This window comes from Augochlora pura, chromosome 4, assembly GCF_028453695.1.
Source record: "Augochlora pura isolate Apur16 chromosome 4, APUR_v2.2.1, whole genome shotgun sequence".
NCBI lineage: Eukaryota > Metazoa > Arthropoda > Insecta > Hymenoptera > Halictidae > Augochlora > Augochlora pura.
The window spans coordinates 27,790,997-27,812,824 of NC_135775.1; the positions used below are offsets into that span (position 1 = coordinate 27,790,997).

The window sequence follows — 21,828 nt, forward strand, 5'->3', positions numbered from 1 at the left end:
TTCCCCGCTCGATTTCTTTTCGGGACCGCCCACGCCTATAGCCACGCGGACGGCTGCCCCGCGGCCTAATCGCAAACGTTCGCGCGTCGCGAGCCTCGCCGAGAGCCCCTTGGGCAATTCAGAAAATAGCGGAGGACGAGGAGCGATATTATCGGCGACGACGTCGACGATTATTCGAAACAAACAGCGCGCGTTACATTTGCAGGGCTAAAAAACAGTGGAGCGTCGGAGCGACACAGGGAATAGTTAGTATTTGATGAGCAGCGGGTGACAACGGGCGGGACGATTACATCGATTTCCCAGTGAATGAGGATCGCTCGATCGACGGAAAACACAGGGCCGCGACAAGGGGGCGAGTGACACTAATTAATGGTTTCGGCATCGATTAATGATCGGCGCCCGGGGGGCGGGGCTCGGGGCTCGGGGCTCGGGGTCCGTGTCCGTGCTTCATTAGCGAGAATCAGTTTTTAATGAGCATCATGACCTCGGTAAACCGCTCCTCGCTCGAGTCGAGAGCTCCCGTCCCCATTTTTCCCGCGTCGATCGCATACCGATATTTAAAAGCCCGGGCAACAGGAGACGACGCCGGAAAACTCCGGTCGCGGAAAATTCTCGCCGCGCGGTCATTATCCGCGTAAACATTCGAAATGACTCGCGGGCCGATAACGAACGATCCCGGCCCCCCTCCGAACCGGAGAATCGTAACCGTAACCGTAAACGGAGAATAATATTCAACGGCGGTCGCAGGACACGGCGTCGTAATTTAATTGAATTTAATACAGCCTGGATTCGAAAACAGGTCTCGTTTCCCCATTCACCGTTTCCCGTTACCGCTCCGTCGAAACGGTCCACGGCGATCGATCGATCCCCCGGCCGCGTTTCGCTTTGATCCGCGAGATCAACCTGTGGAACACGTGCCGCGTTCTTTTCCACGGGCGCGCTCGCAGGCCGGACCGCGCGCGTTAAACCGTTCGAAATATCTAGGCGAGCCGGCGCGATCGTACAAACAGCCCGTGGATCGGGAGCCGACCGTGGGCATAATAACGAGGCTAATGGAAACGCAATCCGAAACACGTGTCGTTGAAGGAAACCCAGTCCGGTTCGGCCCGACCGGCCCGGTCCGCCGCCGCCGCCGACCAAAGCCAGCGGACCAAAGCGGAACGCGATCACGCGCCACAGCCTCGATTCATCGAAAAACCGCATTCCGCGGGGATCGATTATCGCGGCGGAACCAGACCGACGACCGCCTCGCAAACGACACACGGAAAACACCAGGGACGAGCGACGGGGGGGAAGAAAACGCGGCGGGCCGCGGAATCGGCTTGTCTGACCACCGACAGTCTCATTCCCCTTGCACTAGCGCGGCCGCTTCGCGAATTATCCTGCTCTCTTCCCTCCGTCGATTCTGCTCGGAAAAATTCGAGAACGGCGTCTCGTACCTTTTTCGAAATTCAGGTACACCTTGCTGTTAAACAAACGACTCGGGATTTTCAGATTTCAGAGGTAAATGTCAGGCAGATTTTTCGATCAACGAGGCTGCTGTTTTTAGGAATTGCGTAGATGTTTTCATAGGTAAAATGCTAATTCAACGATTCTAGAATTTTGCCTTATGCTATGAACCATGTTCGTTTAAACACGCTACTTTGCTCCTACCACGTCTCCACTGATGAATTATTATAGCTGCCAGCTTCTATTTAATTTCGGTTCAATAGAAATTTCAAACACGACTTCCTAAATTTCAAACACATTGATTGACGCACTCGGTCTTTACCGTACCCACTGATAATCGTGCAACGTCTTAGAATCTGTAGCGTTCTTCTCGACAAGCCTCGACAGAACGATCTCGATGGGAATTACTCGAACGAATGACTCGCGTGCAATCATCGAACTCTAAACGATTCCACAGAGAATTCCATACCTCGACAAACCAAGAGATCCTGATCACAAAATTCACATATCCCTCCCGAAATCGAGCGGCAGTGTACGATCAATCCAAGCAGACAGTGTGCCCTGCGACAACCCCTCGTGGCCGATCGCACGGCAGCAGGGGACCGTCCTCGAGTCTCTCAGTCGCTCGATCCGTGGATCGAGACCGCGCGGACCATGGTAAAACAGCGTCGATCGGCCGCGGGGATCCGTGGGCAGCTCTCTTTCTCTCTCTCGCGTATCCGAGTGGCACAACAACGTCGAACGGAACAGCAACGGCAACGGCAACGGCAACGGCAACAGCAACAGCAACAAGAGACGGCCGACGAGAGCACGTGTCGCTCGTCGTGCCACCGGGGTCACCCTCGTTCGAGCGCGTCGCGCGGTGCGGAGCGTACCGCGCCGGCCGATCGCAAAAATGGAAGAGAGGAAAAAGTCGTGTCGAGCGCGTACGCAACGCTCGTGTGCGGACAGCGCGCGCGTGCTTCGATGGGACCGAACCGGTTCGCTCGTTCGTTCGCTCGTTCGTTCGTCGGCACGCTCGATTGGACCGCCGCGATACGCGAGGAGAACGGTACCGGGGCACGAGCACGGCCACGAGTAGGTGCAGAAGCAGAGAAGCAGAAGCAGAAGCAGCAACAACGGGACAGCCAGAGCACAGCACCGCCAGCAACCGTGCCGCGTGAACACTACACACCGCCCCCGTACCCCACCCGCCCCCCGCCCCCCGCCCCTCCGGTCCTCGCTCTGTTCGACCGGCACCCGCGACCCCCTCGCGAACCGAGGACCACCCCCGTCTCTGTCCCGCGAACGGCGGTTTCCCTCTAACGAGCGCGACCGCCCCACTGGAACTGGAACTCGCTCCCCTCCGCGGCCGCTCTGCGCCCCCTTCCCGCGGCGAACCACCCCTACCACGTGCCCTATTCGCCCCTACAACGACCACGACGGGGCGAGCACGAGAGAGAGGCCGGGGAGGGGCGGCCACCGACGGAACATGTGTAACACGCAGCCTTGATTACACGCGGGCTTGTAAAAATTATTATTATGGCCGTGAGCCCGCCAACCGGCCGACCCCCGACGCCCTCCCCGCGCCCACAATTTCGTCCCGCGTTTTCCTTTTTTCACGGCGAAAGCCCGCCAACCTAGATTCTTGCTGATTCGTCCCGTAAGACCGATTTTTTCCCTTTGCCTCCCTTTTCTTTTTCTTTTTCTTTTTCCTTTTCCTTTTCTTTTTCTTTTTCTTTTTCTTTTTAGCGGGGGCTGAGGAGAATTAGGGGTCGCTCCGCGAGGTGATTTCCCGAATAAATTTCGACTTGCAGAATTTTCAACCGACTGACTGTATATAACATATCTATTTGAAAGTTTTCTTGCTTCAAAAAAATAATAGGAAACTATGAGCAAATATTTCGTCGCTGAATTTCACCTAGGATCGTCTCCCATCGACGACCGAAATCGAGAACGTTAAACGTGGAACGGTGTGCGCGGCGCAGGAGCGAATTTCGAGTCGGAATTACAGTGTTTGTAACATTAATGACAGCAGCGAACGCGCATCGAATGATTTTTCCTGGCCGCACGGCGAACATATTAATATTGCAGACGCGCGCGAAAGAATCGGGCGCACGAAAATGTTGATCAATCGTTTCGGCGAGCGCCGCGTTCCACTGGAGACACAGAGAGAGCGAAACCGCGTTAATTCCTGCGCATCCGATGAAAAGAAGAAAAAAACAACAGAATACCGTTCCATGCCAGTAGTTCAATGCGGCGGGCGTTTGTCTGCTTCAGCAGCTCATCGGCCGACCCATTATCCGAATTATATTCCACGCGCGATAAATAAATATCACGTGAACCGAATAATCGATCCCATCCAACCGGCCGAAATGTATTAAGAATTTCTCTTTCAATTCCCCGCGCTGGCCTTTGCGGCTGTTCGTCTAGATTTTTTTTCCCGACAACTCTGCCCACTGAATTTCCATTAAAAAACTCTCCAAGCATAAACCCTCGATCGCTAGAAATATCGGTTGCTAGCATTTTTATGCGGACACCTTCGTTTAACGCGTTTTAAATAATCGCGCGACACGCGAATAAATTCGACGCGGTCCAAATTGAATTTAATTCGACGAGGCGCGAATAAATGCTGGCAATAAAATACCGACCATGGTCTTCGTTCTATTCTACACTGTTACTTTCTTTGAAATGTGTTGGCAAATTTCTTAGTCGTTTGTTGTTGCAGGAGGAGAAGATGAGAAGGTGGAAGGGGTTTTTTGAAAAATGATTTCCGGTGGTCGCGCGATTCGGAACAGTCGATCCGCCGGGCCGGTTTGCGACCGAGGACTACAAGCGGCTTCCCTGGTTTCTGGTCGAAGTGGGGCTAACCGCAGAATCGGAGGCAAGATGGCAAAAGTAAGTCGAGAGCCGAGGGGCGGCGCTGTGGCCTGGCCAGCCCACCGGCGCATCCTCGTTCTTCTCTCTCCCCGACTCCGGCTAACAATAAGATCTCCGAAGACGTGCCACCATTTTTCACCTGTTCAACGCGCTCTTCTACAGCTTCATCCGCGAACGTGTCGCTGTTTCTTCGTGCTAAATTCAATTCCTCAACACATTCACTGCCTAATATATTCTAACTTTTTAATTCAGGCAAGAAATAAATTCATTCTCTGGAGGCTCGTCTAAAAGAGTGGTCAAATAAATTTCCAGAATATCTGCTGCCCGTGTAACTATTTCAAATAAAACTCGTACGCCTGACTAGGACCGACCTATTCTAAAATTCTGTCTGGCCACGACGAGTCTATTCCACTTCGAATAAAAACTCGAAATCAAAAACCTGCTGCCTATATTTACTTTAATTTCAGTAGACGATTTAGAGGATGTTTTAAAGTTCCAAAAAATTGTGATGAATAAAAGGTTGGCCACTATAGCGTGAAAATTCCAGAAAGTACGTGGACGTCTTTTCGCGAGAACGAGGATCGACTCGGAAATGATCGGTGACGGAAATAATTGGCGATAGGCGTCCACGGAGGAATAATTCGACTTTCGTCTCTCGACGAGACAAAGTTCCGCGGGCGGCCAGCCCGAGGGGTCGTTGACTTCCAAATTGCGGGCACGGACGAAATCCAAAAATCCTTTGGAATACCCCCGGTCGGAGGCCAGAATAAACATTTCCTGAACGGTTAGTAGCGAGGACCGTGGGCGAAAGGGCGCACCGAGGGGCGGGGGGGGGGCGGAGGGCGGCTGCGGTTTCACGGGGGGGGGGGGGGGGGGGGGGGAGGGGCGGCGGGGGGGGCGGTGGCCTCCAGCGGCCGGGGGGGGGTGCGAGGGAAAGGATGTAGGTGAAGCGACCACGTGTCGGAGGAAGATGGATCCTACCGGCGACTAAAAGTAAGCGCGGAATGCTCGCAGACGCCGCGCCGGCCATCGCGACTGCTTCAAAGAAGACGGTGAATCGTTAAAGACGCCTGGCTGCGTTTTACACGCGGAACAAAAAACGACCGAGAGCTGTCTACGAGCTCGCTCGAGTTGCTTCCTTGGAACAATTTCTACGCCCGGTTAATTTTCCTCGACGTCTCCTCGACATTAATATCATATTGGCTGGCGACATTTGTGATAATTACTCTTACGTTGGTTATTCCGATCTGGCAATAAATCTTAAAATTTTATCAACTCGTCGATACTAGTTCACTGGAAAACTGAGTAAAATATATTTGACAGAATATTCTTCGATGGAGGTCCTACTATGCAACTTTCTAATTCTATTCGGAGATTCCAAAATTATCCATAATTTAGATTTATACATCCTCGATATTTTATCAGAACTATGATAAAACCTCCACTCTGTTGATAATTAAATTTTTTCTTCATAGAAGGTAAATTCAAGGAAAACGTAGGTGGATTAACACGAGTCGTATCGAAGTAAAATTACATTAATTTATATGGATTGATGTACCATCGTTCGAATAATAAATTTAAAAACGGAGAAATGATTGGCGGATAATTTGTAGAAGAAGAAGCGTCAACTGTGGGCCAGTTAGTGGGTCAACGACGGTGACGAGTGGACGCTGGAGGCGGATAGGATGGACATGGAAGCGAAACAGTTGAGAATTTTTGCGCACAGGTGGCTTAAATAAAAGAATTTATATTTCAGCGCTCTTTCGAGCCGGACCCGTAGAAAACGTCAGCGCTGTTCGCTGCTCCGCACAGAGATGGCGACACGGATGCACTTTTATCAGCCCGGCCGACGGGGGTGCGCAGCCCCTTTTTCGACACGCGCCATTACGGACGGCCGCGTTACGGCGCCGTGTCCTCCGTAATCAACGGACGATGTTTTAATAATTATGCGCCGATATCGCGGTTCTACCTGTAATTATTAATCGTTCGTCATCCGACGATATCCTCCCCGGGGAGGGCCGAGTTAACGGAGCTTTAATTTCCAATCATATTTCTTTCACGAGATTGCCGGGCGAATTTAAGTCCCGGCTGAAATGATATCGCTCATTACACGGGAACGTGACCGCGTGCACGCGCTGAATTATTCCCTCCCAATCATTTTTTAACGCCCCGGCTAGCAAAGAATGCTCGACGAAACGGGCACCGCGCGAGGACGCTCCGGACTCGCGACGTCAATATTAAAATGAAATGCTAATAAATTTTTCTAGAGCAAACCCCTGACCGGCCGGACGACCGGCTGCAATTGTTGCGCGAAATCAGCCCCGAACGAAATTCGTCCGTTCGTAAACATCACCCTGGAGACGCAGCCCGGTGACGGACCGCGTGACTGTACTCGTTTATCGCCTACCATCGACCTGCATCCAGAAATAATTCGAGACCCGACGGCTTTCAGATTTCTTGGCGAAGCGACAGCGAGAAGAACACCTCGGTGAAACATTTCCTGAGAAAAATCAAGTCTCTTCTCGGTCTTCCAGATGGTTCCAGCCCCTAATTCGTGCCGCAACCGCGAACGCTGCCGAATCCAGCGGCAGAGCCGAGGACCCGCCGATTCCCCTCGATCTCTGGATCGCAGTCGATCACGGCGGTGAGCCCGAAAAAATCGCGGGTCACCGGAGGGGGAGGGGTCAAACATCCCGCAAAACCTTAACCACCCGAATGGTACTGTTTTAATGTAATTCCAGGACCGGTTTGTCGTTCGGCTCATGCACGCATGTAACAGCGCGAGCGACAAACCCGTCGACCAGCGGAGAACGCGTCGGAAGAGAGACGGCGAAACGAGCCGAGAGAACGTACCCACTCCAGTGGGAGGAGGAGGAGGAGGAGGAGGGAGGAGGAGAGAGGACGAGGGAGGACGAGCCGCGGTGGTGTGGCGGGAGGAGGGCGAGGGGGCCGAATAGTTGTCGAGGGGAGCGCGCGGTGTACGCACAGGTGAAGGTAGAAAGAGAAGAAATGACCGGGGCAGCCGAGGTAGCGCGCAGAGAAAGAACGACGATCCCCCGTTGGAAAGAGAGCGCGGAAACGGTGGGGTGCGCGCGCGAGCAGGGGGTACGCCGAAGCGCGGGGGGGTTGGTTCGAGCGGTTGGAGCGAAGCGGAGAGCGGCGGGCGGGCGAGCAGTAACGAGAGCGAGAGCGAGGGCGAGGGCGAAGGCGCGAGCGCGAGCGAGAGCGAGAGGGCGCAGTGTTTTGTTCGCGCGCGATGGACGCGTCGCCATAGCGACCGGCGGTTGTTTATTATTGCGTCCAGCGGTCGTGTGTGGGGCGGCGTGGAAGAGAGCGCGGGGTAGTTTACGCGACGAGGGGGCCCGCGGGGGCTGAAAAGGGTTACGGGGGTGCAGCAGGGGACGGGCGACGGCAGCGGGGCGGAAGGCTAGCGAAGGGCGGAAGGACGCGAGAGGAAAGGGGGTGGGAACGTTGGTGTGCAACGAGGGAGTGGCGGCCGACCACACGAGGCCGAAAAACACACTCTCCGCCAAACCTACCCCCCTGCTGCCACCCCCGTACACCACCGCCTCCACCCTGCGCCGGTGGTAATGAGAGTTCGATAAAGCGCCGTTACCAGTGTGTGACGTCAAGCCGGTTCTCTCTTTCGCTCTCTTGTTCGCCGGCTCAACCCCTTGCCTCCTCCTTTTTCTTTATTCCTTGTTCGCCGATCCATCCTCACCCCCCTTTGCCAACTCCCGACACATCTCGCTCTTTGGAACCGCGTTCTTGCTTTTTCGGTTTTTCGCCTTTTCCACCTTTTCCACCTTTTTCGCCTCGTTCCCTTGTCGGCCTACCCTACCCCCGTGTGCCCTCCTGCTTGCGGTTCCTTCCCCTTCTTCTTTGTTCGATCTCTGAATTGTTCTTGCATCTGCTTGGCATTCGCTGTCGTCGTCTCTCTACTGCTCGCTCTCCCACTCCCATTGTTCTTGCGATCTTATTCGTTCGACAGATCTGTCGCAATGATCTAGTTCCTTTTCGCTTGATTTTGATTTATTTCTTGGCCAGGCGCTTGTTGTCTCGTTCCGTTCTTGTTTCTCCCGCTGTTTCCTTCCGGATTGTTATTTTGGGGCATGCCTGGCGCTCGCCTTTTTCGGTGACGGTTAACGGTGACGAAGTCGCGGCGGCGGTGTGACGAGCGTGCGAGCGCGCGCGCGCGCGCGACGAAAAACGAGACCTAGGAAAAGTTGGTCGGACCGGAGCAAAACGGAGATGTGGCCGCGCGAACACGCGCGGCCAGCACATTTTTTCACCGACGATAAAAACGTCGCGGTGGCTTGATGGGTATCATATTTTTCGCCGGGGCACCGGCTACAATTTGCACCGTCCCCGGCGGTGTTGACGCGGCTGAAGCACTCCGCGCTGCCATGATCGCGTTGGACGCTCTAATTGCTTTCTGATCTCCGGACGCCACCGCCTAGCTCTCCTCGCATCTCTCTCTCTCTCTCCACCCGTCTCTCCTCTCTCGCCTTTTTCCTTCAATCCTTGTCCTCCGTTACGCGCCAGCAGACTGCATGCAGACGATCCTCTCGCTTTTTCGACAACCACCAACTCGACGTCCAGATTTCAGCCTTTCCCCGGCATCGACGATTAATTGCGACGCGTCATTGACACCTACAGCCGGACCGCTTTATTAAAAGCACTCGATTCTCGAAAGTCATTACCACGCGGTCATATTTCCCGGATCGTAATTTCGATTGAATTTGTAATATTTAAAAGGCTCGAGCGAATGAATCAAAGCTCGAACATCTTGTCAATCGACTATCAGAGTGTTCCCAAATGTTCGGCGAGCTCCACGGCAAACTCGCACGTCTCCCAAAGTTGCTCCCAAAGTTCGTGGAATCCCCGGCGTGGATCTTTTGCACTCGGCCAGTTAATTATTGCCGCGAAGAGAGAGAGAGAGAGAGAGAGAGAGAGAGAGAGAGAGAGAGAGACTTTCAAGTGGATCGACAGTGGCCGGCCAAAGGGTGATTAGAAGACGTCGAATCAAACCGTAATTAATCCCGAACCGAAGGCAACGCACCTGTTCGAATTCCTGTGACCCCGGCCTGTGTCCTGACCCTGGAAACTTCAGCCCCCTTTGTGCAGGGCTGACGTTCAAGACGTGCGCTAATTAAGAACGGCATCTCACTACGCAGCTGCCACCCAACGCTCCCGTTGCCGGGAATTATTAAACGGCCACGAGGTAGCGACATAAGGCCGACGGGTAACCAGAAACAGCGCGAGGCAGCCAGAGACTACCATCCTCACGGATTCTAGAAATTTCGATCTGGATCGTCGCTTGCGGATCCTTGACTTTAGAAAATCTGATAAACAATTTCTAGGGCAAATTAAATTTTCTAATAAAGGAAAATTTATATCGAATGCTACATATTGCTTTCGATAATAATTGAGAAGTGGACTGATTTATTTTATTTGAAATTTCTACAAATTCCAAAGCTGTTGAAAATGCAATAAAGTATAGGATTCTCGGTCGAGCTATAAAAATAAAGGGATAAAGTTTCAGCCGTGTAATTGCGAGCTTAATTGCTAGTAGACGACGGTCGAACGTGAATCGTCTCGTTACAGCGGTCGTCGAGTGAGAAACGGTTAATCGTAGATGTGTCTTTGGCACCCAGAGCCACATTAACGATTTTTCTCCTCGAAAGGGGGGGCCCGCGGGAACACAGACGCGGAAGACGGGTCAGCACCGGAAGTCCGGAAGCCTATCAGCGCCTCGGAATCTGTACCGTCAGCTCGGCGATTCGCCTGTGCGGAGAGGCTCGAGATTAAGGGAGAAGAACGACGGGAACCGATAGAATCGTCCACCTTCATTCGCTCGAGACAGCAAATTGTCTCGCCCTATGACTAAAAAGTCGGGAATCCTAACCCCCCCGTCTTCATCGATAAATCCCAATTAATCGTCCAATCAATCCGGGACAAAAACATTTAATCCTCGAGTTTCCTGATCGCCGGAGATCCGACGATTAAAGCGCAAACTTTTATACTTGAAACCGACTCGAATTTTCTTTCATCGATGGTGGCTTCGAAAATTAAACAGACACCTATTTAATGCTTAAGCGTGGAATTATATCTGGCGCTTTGGTAGTTTTATATATTTTGAAGAAACAATAGTTGCTGTATCCTCTGTGTTCCATAAAAAAAATTGCCTGGTCCTAAACACAACAATTTTAGTTATAAGAGTATATATTTTAAAGACGATAGTATACTATAGTTTCGAAAAAAATCTCGATTCTTATGGAATAGAATAGATGAATAAATAAAGTAAAATGATTCGACGACGACCAGGCCTCGGTTGGGTACAGTTTGTAGAAGGAGTAGGTCGTCGAGGCTGTCAGCGATCGGTCGAAAAGTAGTTTCAGGGAATCGGAGGGAAGTATGGCGACGGGAACGAGCGGAACGGCGGCGTTTACTCGGCCGCGCGTTTCACCGGAGGGGCATCCGGCTCACCTGCCTCCGCCCCGCGATAATTTACTCTTTTTTCGGTCACCGATTCGGCCGGCCGGCGCTAATTTACATTTACGAGCGAGATCGGCTAATTGCCGGTTAACCGGTTGGCCGAGCGCGCGCGGCGATATACGAAATGCCCGGGGTCCCAGCAGTTTGTTGCCTTTCCGATAGCAACTGTCGTTCGCCGTGAGAACCGTGCCCGGGCCCCCACCGACATCAATTACCTCCATTTTCTTTGAGTCTCTCTCTCTCTCTCTCTCTCTCTCTCTCTCTCTCTGCCCCGCTCTCTTTCTCTTTCACTTGCAACTTGCACGAAAATAAAAGTGGAATCGGGGGAAATTAGCGTGAACGATACTCGAGCAGCCGGCCGTCACTGTTCCAGGACTCTTGCCAACGGGATTAAGCAACCCACGCATTTTTCAAGGAATATTCCACTCCACCCAGTAACATGGAACTAGTCTGATAAATAATTGCTGTTCTCCTGTTCCGGTTTATAAATTTTAGACAGAGTGCTTTCACTTCCTTTGCGAGTACAGGGGTATCAAATTGCTTCATTAATTAAAGCGCGTAAAGATCACTTTGTCTGTATCAGAGATCAGTGTATCCACCGTACTAGTACATTTGTTCTGTATAATAGGAATTATGAAAAATTAATCAGCATTATCTAATCGCCATTATCACCGTTCGAAAGTAGTAGTATAGAATTCGAGATGTTATGTAAATTAGTAAAAAATAACATAGCAACTGTATCGTCCTCCTGCCGACCAGATCTGCCCCGCTAAGATCGGAAGGGTTAATAAACGATCTCAGAACGGTCACCTGATTTGCAGAAAATGGGAAAGGAGGATTTGGGGGCAGCCGTCGTAGATCGATCGGTCCTAAGCTGTTCCTTCGCCAGTCGAGAATTTTCCGGCGAGCTGCCGCGACCGGTCGGAGATACGGGGAAGACAAACAGCCGTGTGATATGGAGCCCGTAAAGACCACCAAAACGTAAACCGTGATACAGGCGCCAACGAACCAACTCGTCGCCGCAATGTGTTATCGTTGGTAAACGAGTTGCCCTGTCACTCGCTATTCATCTCTAATTCTGGCCGCCGCCACTGCAGCCGCCGCCGCCGCCGCTGACGTCGGCTTTGCGCTTTAGCAAGATGAAACTTTAATTTCGGTCGGGACTAGAACGAAAACAAAAAACCAATTATCCGGCGCGGGGGCTGCGAATGATCCGGCCGGCCGCGTGTCCTATATTTATGGCCCTGTCGCCCGGCTTGTTGTCGATTAATCGGACCGGACCGCATCATTTTTATTTATGCTTCGTTATAAACCCACTCCCACTTCCGTCGTCCGCGCGTTAAAACACCACCGCGCGAAATAATTACTCGAACACGCGACTTAAATAACCGAACCGCGGCAAATCCGGCTCTGGGCGAACACCGAAATCGTTCGAGGAAATTAGATAGGGTGCTTCCGACTGATTCTTCCTCTCGATTGGCGAATCCTCTAAATAGCCTTTATTCGGTACAACATAAATAGATGACAGAAAATTTTTAATACGGACCTCGACAATTTATTTACCCTCGCGACGATACAACCATCTACAGATATACTAATAATTTCCAATGCGCGAACCTGACATTACTCTCCTCGAGCAATTAATTCCCCAGGAGAAATTTCGAAAGCCATCGCGCTGTTCGCATCCCTGGAAATGTTTCCATTTGGTTGTAAAAAAATCACGGGACCCGAACAATCGAAAATTCGTGGGTCGAGCAAGGGGTGAACAACCCCGCCCGATCGTTGCAGGACCGCGGTGAAACGCGGCGACGAAAATCGCGGCGAAGAAACCGTGTCGAAACGAGATAATACGTGGGTGAAAGGAGACGGTCCCCGCCCGAGAAAGATGAGCGTAATTAAGGGCTCTGCCGCGCTGCGAAATTATGGCAGACTATCATTGATGGCCCCGCGAGGGGCATGATGAACGCGGATTGGCATTTTCCAGCGTCGAACAGAGCGCGTTCGGTCTCATGTACGCGTACACACTCCGCTCGGTTTGTACGTTAAAGCGAGGTCCAACGCGCGGTACCTGTCACGGTCCTCTGGCATCAGCCACCCCCTTTAGCCGCCCACACGCCAACCCACCCCTCCCCTCCCCTCAGTGCAGGCCGCCGCGCCGTTCCATCGTGGGCTCGCCGAGCGAACCACTCGGTTCGGTTTTTAGTTAATGCTCGCACCCATCACGTAGCCAACCACGTCGATGGACTTTAACCCATTATGGTCGCGTCCGTGTCGCGAGACACAGTGTTTGGTTGTTTAACGGGGGTGCGGTTCCTTGAGGGATGAACATGATTAGCAGCCGGCCGCGGGAGCCGACGAAATTTTCGCCTGCATTTTTTTTAGCTGGGACGTTCGTCTCTGTACGTCCAAGTTTTTAAGCGCGTCGAGCAGCAAGCATGGAATACTTAAGGGTGGAACACGTTCGTGGGAAACGGAACAATTATGGTAATAATTTTAAGTTATTGGTTTCAAATAGCTTCGCGACGTGTCCGAATTTTTAATTCCTCGAAATTCGAGGATGGCTGAATCTTTAAGGGATGGAAATGCCTAGTGGATCACAATTTCCAGCGCCCTCTGGAACCAACAAGTCCGAGCCGCCTCAAACCGCCCCCCAAACTCCCGAAAACCTCCATCAAATTCCTTCATTACTTCGACCTCTCCTACCTCGTTCCTCCGCCCCCCCCCCCCCCCCCCAGGAAACCAGCAAAAAAAAGAAAAAACCAACCCCCGCGAACCCGGAGCAGCAACAAAAAAAAAAAAAAGAAACCGTAGAATACATTCACCGGAGCGAGAAAGTGCAAAAGGGAAAGGACAAAAGATAGAAAGAGGAAGAGAAAGAGAAAGAGAGAGAGGGTGGGGGAGGGAAGGGAGAACGGCGGAGGGAGAGAGAGAAAAAAGCATCAAACAGTATACACGACGTCGAACAAACAACGTCAGACAGGTTACGACGAAAATCGTGTCCCGGTCGCGAGGGGTGGGTGGTCGTTCGGTGGCCGCCGAGGGGCGGGGTGGTTCGCCGGGGCGGCGGTGACTGTGGAGGACGAGGGTAGTGAATCGTCGGATCGCGGGATCCCGGTCGATCTAGCGGCGCTGGTTCTCCTCTGGAGAGGCGGAAGTAGCCGTGAAAAATTTTCCCGTCGACGTGTGGTGGCCCGTGTACGAGGCCAACGCCGCGCATTTCGCGGTGTTCGGGGTGTCGGGGGTGGTTCACCAGAGAGTGTACCGCGGGTTGGGTCACGGTGGGATGAGTCGCGTCCACGGTGTGCTGCTGGCCGAGAGTGTGGAGCGGAGTACGAGCGGTTAAAGCGAGCGGGAGCGAGAGCGATGGACAGAGATCGGGAAAGAAGGAGGGAGAGGGTTGAAATTGACAGAGAGAGAGAGAGAGAGAGTAAGAGAGAGTGAAAGAGAAAAAGAGGGATCGAGAGAGAAGCAGTGATCGAGAGGGAGAGAGAGACAGTTCGCGGAGAGAAAGAGAAAGAGAGAGAGAGAGAGAGAGAGAGAGAGAGGGAGAGAGGGTTGGTTATTCGGCAGCGTGGAGCGTGGAGAGAGTCGCGTTGGTGGTGGGTCCGAGGGGGTGACCGGACGTGGGGAGGCGGTAGTGGTGGCAGTGGGTGGCCGAAGGTGAGGGTATTTGTTGGCGCGAGTGGCTAGCCAGTCGGATTACCACCGGGAGGGTGATTCGAGGGGGGCTGGTCGGATGGGCGAGGGGTGTGCGCGCGGCTGCCCGAGGGGCAGAGGGTGGCCAGGGGTCCGCAATACACACAGTGGCACTCGACGAAAAATGTAGCCAGAGAGCGACCGCCGCTGGAAAATTTACACGCATCACGAGGGCGAGGCTGAATGGCGAGGGTTAAAAGAGCATCGCTAATGGCCACCGCGTCGGTTATTTTGTGGATTTTTATAATACGACCGAGCGAGCTCGTGTCCTTGCTCTCTCTCTCTCTCTCTCTCCCTCTCCCTCTCTCTCGCTTTTTCTCTTTTTCTCTTTTTCTCTCTGGCATTGGAGCACCGACCGACCGATGATCTCTCTGTCCGTCTTTTCGACGCTCTTTCTCGCGCGTTTTATCTGTCCCACCGACACACAGAACTCTGGACACAGCCGATTCCATCAGTTTTTCAATCCGGCTGATTTTCCTTCGCGTACCACCGCCGACGACCGACCGACCCCCTTCCGCCCCCGAACCAACGGCGCGGCCGCCCTCATCCTGTGTGCTCCACCGCATTTACGTGGATGAAATTGAGCGATAATGAAGGGCCGATTCGATTTTACTTCGAGCCTACGCGCGTCTCTCGCGAATCCTGCTACAACGGGCCTGTGGATCAATCCTTTGGCAAATAAGAGGCACCGTCGAGACCACGAGATACCAACAGAATAACGCAGAAACGAGGTGATACATTTGATAGCACACATTCGAATCTACAAAAGATTCGGAAGCGGAGAGAGGCATTATTGAACTCAACATTTTCTATAGAATGACTGTCTATATCGCGCAATATTGTTATTAGACGAATCAAAAAATTCTTTAAGGGACACTCGAAGCTACAGCAATTAGTGCAAACGTGCTAATTGAACTTTCAGCCTGTACAAAATGTCAGCCTGCACACAAAAGTTCCCCGACGAATAGATACATCGCCTGGCATTCCAAAAGTGTCGTCAAAAAGAATTTCACCTAATATCGTCCCAGCATGACGCATTCCTGCAGGAGAAATAATTTCCCCTAAACGAGAGGAGCCACAGGGCGGTCGCGAAAACACGGGAACGAACAGAAATAATCGTTCCGAGGGAAGAATCGCTATTGTAATAAACGAACGATAAGGAGCGCGTTTTTTTCAAACGATCCGGGCTGCAAATTATTTCCGAGTCGCGCGGAAGACACGACGGGAAATTTTAATTAGACTGCGAGACCGGACAGAACGGGGAATTTTTTGATGAACGATTAAAAATTCACGCGTGTTCCTTTTCGGTCGTCGCGCTGCAGCTCGTTAGGCGAAAATATACGCGTAACGAGAGGAAATTAACATTTCCTGGTTAAAATGCACGCGTGCATACAAGTTTCGCTGTGTTTAATTGTCGCACAAAGAACGGGCGGTGTCGCCGGATTTAATCGAAAGGGGGTTGACAACCTTCGCTTCGTGATTCGGCGCGAACGCCGGCCGCCACCGGTCGCCACCGGCCCCGACCCGGCACACGGAAATTCGAGATATATATTTTTTAAGAATTCCCTGTGACGCCGACCCGCCTCGCGGCCCCCCGCGCTATTTACAGCGAAACGCTTTCCCGGACGAGTAGGAAATGGCGTGCTCTCGGCGAGGCGGATATTTTGGTAGCGTTCTTGTCCCTCCGAATTGTCATCGCTTCCTTAGCAACAAGTGTCTGATACTTCATCCGTGCCGCGAATAAAGGGAAAACTTCTGCTGAAAAACTGATCAATCCGACCAAATTGCCCCGGTGAAATTGTTCGCTGCTCGAACGTTCGATGAACCCTCCGCGTTCGAGCAACGCAACAATTTCTTTTTTCTTTTAGAATTTTCAAAGACAGATGCTTATATTGGTTGATAATAAAATGGTTTCGTTCGCCGTGAACGTGCCTTCGCGACTTTAATAAACGCAAATGAAAAAATTTGTAACGTGACAGTTAAATTACTAACAGGTAAGAGGTTGCTCCGATGAAAGTTTGTTCCCTGTGTTAACGCTACGAAAGTGAAATCTGTATTTAATTTAATTTCGCTGTTTCGTTATTTGTTCTTCTTCGCGGGTTTCGCGCGGGCACAGAAGTGCATAAACGTCAGCGGTCGAGTTGTTAATAAATTGAGAAAGTTTCAGCAAAGTAAAAATGTGCTGCATCGCTCGCAGGCACCGCGCTGCTTTTAATAATTGTAACGCATTGAAAGTAAAACGACGGGATAACATTTTTCTCATTTTCTGTTTCATTTAATTACCTGCGATGGAAATTTCTCCAGAATTTGCCGGGAGACCCGTTCCCAGCATTTTCGAATCCAAAGAAACGAGGAAGAGACGACCGACCGAATTGCCCCTCGGCGAATCGCGTCGTATTGTTAGTTTACGATTGTCGGCTGCGTTAAAAAAATCCGCGATTTAACCAGGCATTAGAGAGCAATCGCTGCCAGTTAAAGCGTAAAAATGAATCGAATCCCCGTCGCGCGAACAGCAAAAATCTGCGATCAGCGTTGATCGAAGCCGGTCGCATTAATAAACGATTCGAAGGGTGAACAAATTACGCGCGCGGAATTCGGATAAAAACGGTCGGTTGGCCGGGGTCCAGGAATCGGGGTCCGAAATCCGCGGTGATCGAGGTCCGTCGTCCGGCTGGATCCATTAACCGGTAGTGTCCGTCGGCCGGCGGGTTCTCACTTCCTGACATTTAGCAGGTGAAACACCGGGGGGAGAACGGTGGCGCGCCCGTCCCCTCGGAGATGGCGGGCGCACACCCCCGCAGAGCGTAACGCTAACCCAGTGAAATAGATAGTCTCTCCAAGCTGGTATCGCGGCGGACACGAGCGAAGAGAAGAGACAGAGGCAGCGAGCGTGCAGCGCACGGTTTGCCCGCGTGTGTTCTTGGCGCGTGTGTCTGCGTGTGCGTGCCACGGCTGCTGTATGCGTGGATGGGCAGAGAGAGAGAGCGAAAAAGCGAGAGAGAGAGAGAGAGAGAGAGGGAGGGAGAGAGAGAGAGGGAGAGAGAGCGCAAGAGTACAGGCTGGCAGAATCCATCCATATATCGCGGGGCCAACAAACCGACCGAATCTCGACAGGACGAATGGGTAGGCCGCGTTTTCACCGTTGCCACTCCGCACCGTTACCGGCAAGCCTCGGGCGGGCCTCGGTCCGTGTGTGGGTGGGCCCGGCCGCGTGTGTGCGGACGCGGACGGGTATAGTTACCCGTAACGCGGCACACCGATCCGCCGCACCGGCTACCACTAACGAAAGCATCGGCTCCGACTCCGGAGCGAGAGAGAGAAGCAGAGAGAGCGAGTGCGAGAGAAACGGAGAGAGAGAGAGAGACGGGGTGACGCGGCCAGATATAAAGAGATAAAGAGGAACACGGGAGAGAGAGCTGGCGCGCTTCGGCCGCCGCGCCGCGCCGCGCCGAGGCAGAGAGACCGAGACGGAGCGAGCGAGCGAGCGAGAGAGACAAAGACATTAGGGGATGAAGAGGACCGAGCCGCGTCCGAAAGAGAGAGAGAGAGAGAGAGAGAGAGAGGAGGAGAGGTTACTGCCAGTGCAGCTCGGCACTCCGCAAATTTTCAACCGCCACCCACTCTCGACCACCCATCTCACCCATCCCTCCTGGTGCTCACCCTACGGCCCCCTCGCCCCGCCTCGCCTCTCCTCACCGCTGCTCTCCTCATCCTCCGACTCCACCTCCACCTCCTCGCACCCCTGCCTCGCCATCAGCCACGGTTCGCCAACCCCCAACCCTTCCTCTATTCGAGCTCGTTTTTGCCGCGTCCACCGCCAGATCAATGGGGTTGCTAACACGGGTAGGTATATGTGTCCGTCCCCACCGCCCCGGTCTGACCAGTCCGCCACCCTCCGCCGGCCACCCCCGCGGACCCCGCCGAACCCTCGACCGACCCTCCGGGCACCAACTACCCTCGCGATGCCTCCCCGCGACTCTGTACAGGGTGATTATAAAGTTTCCACGGACCGATGCTAAATGAATTGTCGGGCCTGCCGAGAACCGGGGTGGGGGGTGGGGGGGGGGGGATGGCTTTCTTCCCGTCGTGGCACTGGACCCGACCCTGCGCGATTCACCCTAGGGCGATCCCGAGACACCTTTGTAACAACCCGTCTCGCCGTTTAACCTAATATGTGTCAACCGATTCCTGTCGAATCGCCACGGTGGCAAAGAAATCGGTGACAGGTCTTTCCAAAAGCAGTCGCCCCCGAATCGAGGAGTCTTGACATTTCCCAAGGTTTGGAAATAATTAATTAAACCGATTTTTGTCGAATCGCCGCAGAAGTGAAAAATACGCGTCACTTTCAATTCTTGAGAGTTCAAAATAATTCAACGAAGAAACAATTGAAAAATTGCTGCGCGACGTTTCTGAGATCGGATTCTTCTCGCGGTAAGCTCCTCGGCTTCTAAAAGGTTTAAGCGTCTCAAGGTTAAAGCAGAGACTGAGCGGAGTTAATTCCCGAGCTTTGTCGCGGAGTTTTCAAGCCCCCGTGGACCGACGGGATTTATCGTCCGCGGAAGAGCCGCCCCTCGTCGAGAAGTTTCGAGGTGGCGTTTTGCGGTTTACGCAGCCCGGATGACAATCCGCGCTCTTTTTCCGGGGACTTTAGTTTTTAATTGAACCCTCGGAATTCGTGAATCAGCCACCGAGGTTCGCCGAGGCTCCGGGGGTAAAAGCCACCCCTCTCGTAACTTTAGTAATAATATTTGAGCGAAATAAATGGGGTACGCGGGGCACCCTTTGAGAGCCGCGTCCTGCTAATTTCGGCATTGATCTGCTGGGAATACTTTTTTCCAGCAGCCTGTATGTAGCAACCTCTGCTTCCACCCTTCCGATCTTTTTCAAACAAATTACGTAATCTACAAATTATTCCAATTTTTATTCTATTCCCATGAATTAAAAGATGCCTCTATTACAAAATTAATTTCATAGAAATAGGTATGTCTATGTAAAAAAATGATTTTTTCGTTGACCGTGTATCCTGCCGGTTAAATTTAGTTTATATATTTTTTCGGATTATTTAATCTATACAAGTCAAAGTTTGACTCTCGAAAATTTGTTGAACGTTCTCGCCGACCAGCAATCATTGTCTACGTTACAGAAAATTCTGGATTGAAGCTAGCCATCGTTCGTGTGACAAAGATATGAAATGCCGGTCAGAAATGACTGCGTTAACCAGGCTCGAAGAAATAATAAAACCAGAGGACCGGCGCGACGGTGGTTTGCCCGTCACGCAACAGTCAACAGGCGCGGAATTATTTTGTTTCATTTTACTTTACGGCTCCATTTGTTTATTGGCCTAGCCGGGTCCGCGTCGATATTTACGCGCGCAGAGTGCGCTCGTAGGAGAGAGAAGGAGAGCGATCGAGAGAGCGAGCGAGAGAGAGAGAGAGAGGAGAGGGTTGCATGGGCGGGGAATCGTGCTAGGACAGCCGTGTCGTCGGATCACTTTGAGGATATTTGTCGGATCGTTGGCCAGACAGCCGGGGCCGTCGTGCCGTTGATTAGCGGTCGAATCAGTCGTAATTGTCTGTAACCGAAACAGAATTATCGATCGATTCCCTTCGGCTCCCCGGCCGTTCGCTCCGGTTTCTGCAAGTCGCGCGAGCCTGCGGTGCGAATTGATAAAAAAGTCATCGCGCCACCCCGCAATTGCAACACCGCGTGTCCTGTAATTACGTTTTTTCCCCCACCCCCCACCCCCCACACCCTCGCGGCACCGGACGCGTCGCCGGTGGAAAACAAGCGACGCGGCTCTCGGTTTTGTGACTCTGGTCCCGATCGAGCGGGCGGTGTCTTTCGGGCGGTTTTCAGACCGCAATTCCACCCCCGGAACGCGGTATTTTTCGAGGGGGAGGCAAGCTCGCTGCACCAGTTCGTGAATAAGTCTCTGCTGTCTTTCGCCTAGTCGCTGGTTTATCAATTCAATCGAGGAAAAAAATTATTTACAGTGGTAATCGTTAAAGAAGAACGAACCTATAATTGTAGTAAAATACTTTGACCGAAATCGATGTAGTCGTTGTCGAAGGATTCGGAGGGTTTTAAAAGAAATGGAGAACTCGAGCAACATCTTTGTTCGGGAAAAGACGCAGCCGTCGAAGGCGTCGGAAAAATCCGTAATTAAACAAGCGGAACAATAGTTCGTCCCCGAGCGGAACAAATCCTGCAACTATGCAGCCCGCGTCCGGCAAAAAAGGCGACAGTAGATCCAGCGGCGTGGCTCGCGTTCCATTCAGCCGGGCTTATTAAATTCCAGAAACTTAAACACCACCTGTTGAAGGTGTTTCAGTCGCCCGGTCGCCCGGTGACGAAAAAGTCAACCTAACGGCGATGGTGGCCGGAGAGAGCGAGAGAGCGAGAGAGAAAGTGGGACGCAGAGAGAACGATGGAGGAGAGAGAAGGAGAAAGAGAGAGAGAGAGAGGGGTAGGCGCGCCCCTATGAAATATTTTTCAAACAAGGTCCCGGGCAGAATTTTCCAGCGAAAGTTTTCGACGATTTGGCCGGTGGCCAGCCACTTCTGGAACGGCGGTCCGGTGGTCGCGCGAAAAATGCTCGACCGATTCGCCTCTTCCCGGCAGATTAGTCCGGCCGGCCATCATCGAGATCGCCGTTTCAATCGTCGTTCCGATTCACCGGCTCGTAAAACAATGCCCCGCTGATTACTCGATATAACTTTCCTGGATAGAGGCTCGTGGGCGCGGGAGAAGAGCGGAGGAGAGCCGGCGAGAGAGGAGAGGAGAGGCGAGCGAGAGAAAGAGAGAGCGAGAGAGAGAGAGAGAGAGAGAGGGGACCGGTTCAAGCGAGACGCGCGGATGCAGTTGCAACGGACCGGCGGTGCATCCGGACCAGGCGTTCGCGATTCATACGCAATGGAATTACCGGTTTACGCGGCCGTTCCCGTTCTACGTGAATGCCGATAGCTAGCTACGGCCCGTGACTACCAATTAGGGCCTTCCACCACCCCCGCCGGCCTGATATCCTTTCGTCGATATCAATGGATCCTTGCAAATGAAATTTCCTGAGCCGCCCGACCAGATCGATATGTCTCGGACCGCTGTCCCGGCTTTTTGTTCTGCCGAGTAACAGGTTTTCCGAAACAGAGACCGTACAAGCTTTGTTCGCCGCGCATCGTGATTAGCTTTTCGGCTATCGAGTTCCTTCGAATCGTGCAACTGTTTCGCGGAGCCAATCCATTAATATTCTTATACACAATTTCGACGAAGTCTACGAGAAATACCAAATGCGTGATCAAATGTTTCTTTTTTATAGAGGACGAAATATTT

At 52.5% G+C, this 21,828-nt stretch overlaps 1 protein-coding gene across 1 annotated transcript in view; it reads right to left on the minus strand.

The window, feature by feature from the left end:
• Positions 1-21,828, minus strand: part of LOC144468673 (uncharacterized) — a 44,203-nt gene that overhangs the window by 22,221 nt on the left and 154 nt on the right. The gene's annotated exons all lie outside the window — the stretch shown is intronic.